General features: G+C 34.8%; 1 pseudogene; it reads right to left on the bottom strand.

Moving 5' to 3' along the window:
* Position 1: 1 nt before the first annotated feature.
* LOC132169353 (probable leucine-rich repeat receptor-like serine/threonine-protein kinase At3g14840) lies at positions 2-7363 on the bottom strand (annotated as a pseudogene).
* Between the last annotated feature and the right edge of the window lie 2224 nt (positions 7364-9587).

Raw genomic sequence — 9587 nt, 5'->3', positions numbered from 1 at the left:
CATCAAACATCCGTCTTCCAACACTGGAAAATGATTTATTATCTCCGAATATTATCTCAGCAAAGTGAAGTTTTACAGTATAATTTCCATTTGCCAAGCAACGCGCATAATATGTTAGAGAAAGAGGAGATAGACGTGCATTCATGTATAATAAGGAGTCGTTCATTCTGAGCCTGGATACATTTTCTGCTATGTAGTCCTTTGAGGTACCCCAAACATCCCAAAAATCTCCAGTGCTACTAAAGCCCCATGTATCATCTTTCATCCTAACAAATTTTGCTGCACCTCCCAATTCTAAATCTGCTTCATACTTGACATCTCCAATGGTTGTTGCCTCTCCACCACAATTTATATGCAATGAGTGCTGATCTAGAGAGCATCATTATCAAGGTAATCAGATACAATCAAACATTTAATCTTGTTGTTATGCAGGATAAAATATTGAACAATTTCTTCTCCTTCTTCTTTTGTTTTTTGATAAAAAATTGAAGAAATATAAATTTTGTTTTGGTTCTAACAGATCTACCTTTTGAACATGGATTATTCTTCAGACACTCTGTAAGTATTCTAGATTAAAATGTAGCACAAAGAAGCAGAATTAGCATGTAAAAAACAAAATTGAAATAAAATAAAATAAATAAAAAACAGGCTTCTACTTCTTAGAAGTTTAACAAATTAGATGATTACGAGTTGTCTGATCCAGAAAAGCTTCTGAACAAATTTCTGTTGAATTACAAACAAGTTAGTTCTACAAATACAAATTACAAGGAAGATGAAGAAAGCAAAATTGTAATGCTCAAGTAGGTTGATGTTAAGAGGGAAAAATTTCTTACAGGGTGTCTGGACAAGTATTCGGTGCAGAGCTCGCAGAAAAATTATTATAAGTCTATTACACTGCACAATGGGGTTAACTTGTCAGATATAAAAACAAACATCAAACAATGGCATGAAAAATTGACGCTCATTCTAGGTGATACGACATGGAGGAAGATGAAAATGAAGTTGACAGCAAAATGGGACCATTTCACCCACAACTGGCACCTACTGAGGTCATGCGATGAAGCACCATCCGCAGTAGGACTTCATGTATTTGTATCTCAATATATATGGTGTTGTGAGTGCATTTATAAGGTTTGTATCCCATATTGAGAAAATATAAAGAGAATAAGTTGTTAATATATCTAAATAAACTCAAACCCATTAGCTTAGGCTTTTGGGCTAGAGTGGCGTTCAAAAATATATATTAATGTACTTTTTGTTGACTCCCTTATCGATTATCTTCCTAACATTGATACCTTCGTAGTTGCTAATACGAGTGTTTTGGTTTGACATGTTTAGTTTGACTCCCTTGGTTCCACTCTTGAGTTAGAGTTGACAATCTTGGATTTGTAAAAGACTCACACTTGAGGGGGGGTTGGTCAATAGAGAAGAGACTCGCAAATGAGAGAGACATTTGTTGTAAGTGGACTTATAAGGTTTGTCTCCCACATTGAGAAAATATAAAAAGAGTGAGTAGTTAATATAGCTAAGTGGACTCTAAACCCATTAGCTCAGGCTTTTGAGATAGAGTGGTGTCGTATATTAATATACTCTTGTTCACTTCCTTGGTGTTTCTCTTCCTAACATAAGGCATCTTGTTAAGAACTTAAATGAATATGCTTTTGCTGTCCAAAATAAGTGTAATACAAAAATGAATTGAAATGTCATGCAAAATTAATGTAGGAGTTTGGATGGAGAACATACCGGCGGCTATCTCTGCTCTCGATCTATTCTGGAATAGGTCCATTGAGCAAGTTGCCCGTCAGATATCTATCTTGTGATCAACAAAATCACATTGCAGTCAGAAACCTTCAGATTGTTACTATTTTAACAAATTCATACAGTAAACAAATATTTAAATTCTAAACTTCCGTGAGCTGATTCCATATGTATGAAGCTTCCAGACATGACTTGTTATTGCAATAGCTCTTTCCAAGTGGATGAGGGTTAAAACTTTTGCCTCATCTCTTCGTTAAGCTACAATCCTAAAGGTAAAGACTGTCAATATGTGCCTACTTGTATTCTAGTAATTCTTGTTCAAAGTATTTCGTATCTAAACTAGCTGCTGCACTAACTTTTCTCATAGAAAAGAAAACTTATATAGAATTGCAGTTGTTACATGAAAAAAAAAAAAAAGTAACTGTGTACCAAAAGCTTAAGCTATTAGCTAGGGTCATCTATGCAAAATCTAAAAAGTAAAGGCCAAAAACCTTTGAATTGTTTTAGGAAGTAAGTCAATGTTGTATTCAAGCTTAACACACTAGCAAGGCCCCTAGGCATCATGCTGTAAGTTAGCCTTGCTCGTGAATTTAGATTGCTTACATGACGTCCAAGCTTGCTAGAACCCCAAAATCTGGAATTTTTCCTTCCAATCTGTTGAAGCTGAGATCTCTGCAAAAGAAAGAATAAAATGAAAGAAAGAAAAACAGATCTCATAAGAACATATAATTATAAATAATTTTTCAAGTAAACATGGTAAACATAAGGGATATGTGTGTTTCCCAAATGAGAGTGTTTTGTGGGCAACTTTATAAGCTCGAGAGAAAACAAAAATTAAAGAGGAAGGGAATTGAAAGAGAATGAAATTGATCAAATGAATTGATTAGGCAAGGAACCCTTTTTAAAGGTCAGATAATAATTTCAATACATTAAAAGGGAAATGCAAAGAAAACCAGGAAAAAACAACTCAAAACACGAAAAGCTTCTCAAAATATAAAACACCTTTTTTATTAAAAAATTCACACCTTATTGTAGAAATATTTTACCAAGACAGGTGCATAACTTTTGCAGGTAGGAATTAACTTATTATTCAAAGAAAAAAAAAAGGATTAGAGTGGATGTGCATCGGGGTGGCTGCACGGCCTCCACAAGAAGCATGGGGTGTATTGTGTGGTTTATGTAGTAAAACTCTCTCAGTTATCAAGCACACCTCTGAAAATGCAAGAGGCTTTCATGTCATACCAAACTAGTGAGATGTAATTTCATTATCTTACTAATCTATGTGTACTTGGCCTACATTCTGTCTTGGCATTGTAAGGCACATCCATTATAAAGCAGACACAATCCTCTCTCTTGAAATCCTAACACCTAATACTCAATTCAATTTTGTCAAGCTAACATTAAAATGTCTCCAATTTCAATGAATACGAAATATTAGCATTTAGCAAGTTATCGAATTGCAATAAGCTCCACCGGCAGGATAAGTCCACACATGTCAATGTAAATATCATTATACGCCTTAATCTCCATGTACTTCAAATAGAAAGAAGAATAAACAGAATAATTACAATATTTTCAGCTGTGCCAGTTCTGAGATATATGCAGGGATTGGTCCAGAGATATTGCAACTCCTCAACATCCTGAACCATAAACAAACTTCACGTAAGTGTTGCAACAAGAGGTACATTATTCCAACTGCGGAGAATTTTACAACATAAAAATGCCTTACAATTTTACCAGGCTTCTCATGTTTTTTAATGGCGGAAAAGATGAACCCTCTCCTAGTAAGTCACTAATCCTTCTGCATAGAATTGCATCATCAAGAACTGTTATCGTCTTCAGCAACGCATTTTATTAGTTTAAAATCACATGAATGTATCATAGAGATTATGCGCTCGAAAATGTTAAATTAGAAAGTAGAACTCACAGATCGGTCAAATTACTCAAGACAGAAATGCTGGTAGGAATAGGCCCCTCAAAACCACTAGCTTGGATCTCTCTGTTAAGAACACAATTCCAATGGATTCAGATTACACCTGAAAATTCCAGGTAGAAGAGATTTACATAGCATTGTAGTAAAAACCACATACAATTCCTGAAGTTGTATCCAGCTTTGAAAGAAGTCTGGCATTCTTCCACTGAATTTGTTACTGCTAATCCTACTGCATATGGGCCAAATGGAAAGAAGATTGAGTGAAATAAAAAGCTGAAAAATTTTCAAGAAAAAATCTAAAGTTATTGCTAATAAAGCAATGGAAAAGGTTACGACCACTTACAGTTCTTGTAATTTGGTTAGATTAGTGAGAGTGGCAGGCAACTCTCCCGTGAGATTGTTAGCATTAAGAATGCTGCAGTCACCAGATGAAAACTTAAGACCGGTTCGACTAACTCTAATGTTAAATTATTACAAAAATCATTGAGAATTTAGAAATGTTATTTGGAAGAAAGAAACACTAACAGTTTCTCCAAGTCCACCAAGTTCCCAAGCTCAGTGGGAACAGGTCCAGAAAACAGGTTGCTCTCAATGGTCCTGAAATACAGTCCTTCAAGATTAGAGCAGGGCTAAACCAAATGAAACTTTGTGAAAATTTTAATATAGAGATCCAGAGCATACAGAGATTTAAGAGTGGTAATCTTTCCCAAGTAGTCAATACGCCCTGATAAGTTGTTTGCACTGATGGACCTGCACTTGATTCATTCCATTAGGTTCAGTACTAAGCTTTTACTGGCTAACCTTGGACAAGAAAGTTTAGCAAGTCATTTACAGATTTTCCAACTTTGTAGAAGCCCATTCCCGTGGTATTGTACCACTGAGGTAGTTCCTATTGAAATCACTATCAACAAGAGAAAAATTTGATGTTACTATATAAGCTTATAATAATAAGACGAAAAATAAATAATTGGAAGCTCTTCTTACATTGCCTTAAGGTAGGGTAGCTTCACCAGTGATGGTGGAAGCGTACCAGCAAGATCTTGCCCTTTAAGAAATCTGTACGTCAAAAATTAGAAGAAAAATAAAAAAGATGATAGATTACAAATTCCTTATATAAAAAATGTAATGCCCTGCTCAAGAAATACGGACAATATTAAGAGAAATGTTATTTTGAATTCTCCCAGCATACTCAGTTGATATGGCATGCTCAATCCAACCTTAAATCAATCATAATTAAAACTAACAAACAAATTTAAGAATAGATTAAGCAAGCCACTTCAGCCGAGTATGCTGGGAGAACCACTGTGTCTTATGCTGGGAGAACCACAAATTCAAGAGTAGATTAAGCATGCCACTTCAACTATTTTTTGGTAGGATCAATTGGTAAAGTACTCATAAACTTATTGCTTCTTGCCATTAACCATCATAATAAGAAGCTTCAATAAGAATAAAGTCGGCATTATGTGAGTGAAGGGAGCGTACATGTGAACCACGTGGCATACACCATCAGGGTAGGAGCAATTGCAGTTGACAGTATTGTTGTACAATGGCCTCTCATTTGAATATAGTGTTCTCCAGCTTGAGTCAATGCATGGATTTGCACCGAAATTCCAGTCTTTCTTCCCCAGTTGTGTAGCAATTTCTTGAAGGGCTTCCACTGCACACATCAAACACATCAAACAGTTATTTGCTCTGTTTCTCTAAGACCCAGATATTAGCTGTAGCTGATGCTAGTTTTCTGTCTGTTTTGTTGCTGTAAACTTCCGTAAGTAAAAACTTCAATCCAGAGATTACAGAAAAAGAAAAAACCCATATGCATATACCCAAAAAAGAAGTACCTTCATCATCCGGAAGAAGCCCTGCTTGTGCTTTGACTACTCTGTTTGCTCCCATGGACATGAGCAGCACTAAAAACATGACAAAACTTAAGGTGGTCTTCGGAAAACAAGGCGGGCTTGCCATCTTCTCCTCCACGAATCAACAAATTAGTTTGCTTTCAAACTTGCATGGAGATGCAGATATGTTTACATATATAGCATCACCGAATCGTTGAATTTTCTTTTGAAAACCTTTGGTTGGTCGTGGTAGATTTGTCGCATCGGTTGATTAGTATACGTTGGACTGTTTATGTCGACTACAATCCATCTGGGTTTTGGATTAGTGGGACTTCAAAGTTTGAAAGAGAAAAAACAACCAGATTGTTTATTAATATTTTATATATGGAAAATGCTCTCTATCCATTGTATATTTGTATCCAATGTTTCAGAGCCGAAGCCATGGCTATACATACTGTTATATGACTTTTTGACAAAAGAAAAGCGAGAGAAGCCGTGGATTGTGGATTGGGATCTCAGCAATAGCGGAGAAATTGCCCATACATTTATACACTGCTAAATGTCCATTTAATAAAAAAATATTAAAATAATATTTAAGTTTAAAAAAAAATATAAAACAAAAAAATAAAAAATTATAAAAAAAAAAGTATGGGGGTGGCCGGGATATGGGAAAATTCTCAGGCACTCTAGCCTTGAAGATCCCAAAGAATTCTTAATTGTAGATGCTGTATGTCCCATAGTATGAGCATATAAACTCAATTTTGTGAGAGAATGAATGATCGGCCGGAAAGGAAAAGCCTTAAGAGTGTTATAATTTGTAATCTGGCTTGGGGAATTGCTGTTAGTTTTCTGGTCTAGAGGCAGCTATTGAGAGATGATGTTCTGAAGTGGTCTTGGAATCTGCTGCTGGTTTGGTGATTTGCTATGGAGAGATGCTGCTCTCAAGTGGTTTTGGAATCTGTTCAACATACTGTAGTATCATAAACTTTACCTAAGTCTTCTACTGCCAATAAAATTCTCTATGGCAACCAAGAAGTTCACAAAAGTTACTAGCAAAATCAGGGAAATTGATTTTTGTCTCAATTCGTTGTTTATCTTCTTTCAAGCTACATAATTTAACACCACTGCATCTGCATGGGGTGTAAACGAGCCGATCTTGGCTTGTCCAGGCTCGGCTCGTTTACTTTGAGCTCGAGCTCAGCTCGATAGGGTTGGAACCCAACCCTGTTCGAGCTCGAGCTCGTCTATTTTGCTCGAGCTCAAGCTCGATTAATTTTGGGATGTATATGTACATGCATTTGGCAAAAATGATTCAATCCTAGAATACAATATTATGTGAGAGACCAACACCCATCTGTTTAATAAGACGAAGATACCTTTTCTGCTCTAATTTCATCAAACACAAACCATAATTCAGTAAAAAACAGAAACCCCAATACCTATCTATCCAAAAATATTTACTCATTTTTCTGGGCAACCAAACAAACACATCAAACGGCAAAACCCCAAACCACCCACCACCCAAGAAGAAACGAAGAAAAAAAAAACCCAAAAAGAAAAACCCACAAATCTTATCACCTCCTCCGCCTCCGATCCGCGGCGTACTGCGAGAGTGAAACGACCTCCGAGAGCGGCGTGGACAGCGGGGTTGGCAGCGGCAAGTTCCTGGAAACCGGGCACGAGCCGTTCAGCTTCAGCCAGGCGTCGAGGTGTGTGGTTGCTTCGGTGGTGGTGGTGATTGCTGTTGGGGGCACTGGGGGAGTGGTAGGAGCGGCAACAGAGATAGGAGGCGAGGAGGATGGTGGAGACTGTGAGAGGAGTGTCGAGAGAACGGAGAGATCAGAGATGATAGATTTAGGTTAAATTTGGGTTCTCTAATTTGCAACCGTTGGATTTGGAAAAATAATTAAATTTTAAATATTAACGGTTTGATTCGTTTTACCAAAAGCTTATCCCATGTGGCTGTCTCTATTTAGATCTGGTGTGCTTGTTCAATATGATCCATTGATTATATATACGTTTTCAAAATTTAATATTACTCATCAGATTAGATCAAACAAGGCAAGCGTACGGTGTTTCTGTTACACCATATACATACTTCTTAATAAATGTTTGATAGCTGATTAGCTGTCATCCATTAATATCATCCAACGACTATTAGATCATCAAAACATTTTGGACGACGAGAATCAACCGACAAAGCGCACGCATTACGGAATTAATCCTGGAATATATTCACCTGGAATTAATCCTTTGTATGCGTCTGATAGTGAGACCGGTTCCATGCAAGCATAGTAGATTATCTAGACCGTTTATTAGGATCTTGACTTTCTTATTCAATTTAGAATGTTAGATTAATGAGCCTATTATGTCATGTGGAGCACCATATAATTCTTTCAAATTGGTTTACACTTATATACCATAGATCAAATTCAACGGCCAAGATTAATTCAATTGAATTGGACGGCTACAATTAAATTCAATAAAAATTCAAAATTTAGGAATTAGTAATAAAAATTGTGTTCCTGTAGTATTATTTAGGGTCCTTTGTTATTTCAATTTCAATAATTACGATTTTAAAAATTGTGTTTTTTTCAATCGTGTATTTTTTTTTCTTTCTTATTTTAGATTAAGAGCCTGTTTGGGATTGCGTTTGAGAAATAGAGCTTTTGGACAAATGCTTCATTTTTAAGCTTTTGGGCAAATGCTTCATTTTTAAGCTTCTGCCAAAAATACTTTTTGGTCATTTTTAAGCTTTTTGGACCCTTAAAAGCGCTTTTAATTTTTTTACTAAACGAGTACGTTTTTATTCAAACGGCGTTTTGAGTGTTAAAAGTACTTTTAGGTCACTCAAACGCAATCTCAAACATGCCCTAAGTATTTTTTAAATCATAATGTAATACGCTTTATGCCACACACTCACACACACAAATCACTATTATCATATTACATATAGTATTATTTAGTTAATATGTTAAAATGTTAATGCTTAACACGGTTCAAGTATATAATGTCAATATTAATATATATTGTATCTTATATGTAAACATTTATATACTTATATAGTTATATGATTGTCTCATTATCTAATTTATATGGGTAATGGGTCAATGTTAATTGTTATAACTTATATACTTATATTATATGTTCTTATTATCACGATTCATGATAGATGATTTAAATTTAAATTGTTAAGTTTTTTACTTACCGTAAATTGTGATTATAATGTATAAATTATAAGAAACACATTAGTTACTTAATTATTAATCATTTAATCTAATAGTAATACTTGAACTCTAAGTAATAAATTCATAATGATCTAATGGTCATATACTCATACTTAAATTTTATGATCATATTATCTCACAATTAATATTATCTTAGATATAAGATCATGTGATACATGATATATGTTTTATAAGAATAAAGTATATAATTATAATGTATTGATTAAATAACACAACAACTTATGCAGTTATACCATATGATTATATAATGATTAAATAACACGATAACTTATGCAGATATAATGTATTTGTTTCAATATTTTTAAGATTATGGAGTATATATTGATGTAAGTTAGATCAAAATATGGAGTATATTGAATTCTTCCAATTTATGGCCAACCATACCATCTGTTATATAAATGAACAAATGCATATTTCTGCTATGTATATAGCAATAGTATGATTTGCACCCTACTGCATGCGAAGGGACATTTTATAATTGATCAGGATTTTTGTACTTAGAATGCCTGAATTGCTAGCAATTCAAATCCTAAAAGTATAGGAGATCTTTGTTCTTTTACAAATTTCTATCTAAAAAGCTCCGGACATGAAAAACTGTAGAATCCCTAAGAGGAGAGGGGCTTTCTAACCGAAAAAACTTGTTCGGACAATAGGCCCATGCTTGGCCAAGGAGAGGTTAAAAATTAGTTACAAACCACTCTAATAAATTGTCAAGTGTCCATTAACATGTGTGCAATTCAAACCCTAAAGTATAGGGGATTCTTGTTCTGTTACAAATTTCTATCTAAAGAGCTGAGGACATGAAAAATTGTA

This window comes from Corylus avellana, chromosome ca2 (genome assembly GCF_901000735.1).
Source record: "Corylus avellana chromosome ca2, CavTom2PMs-1.0".
NCBI classification, from domain to species: domain Eukaryota; kingdom Viridiplantae; phylum Streptophyta; class Magnoliopsida; order Fagales; family Betulaceae; genus Corylus; species Corylus avellana.
The sequence above is the reverse complement of the archived record's forward strand: the minus strand, read 5'-3'. Positions and strand labels throughout refer to the sequence as shown.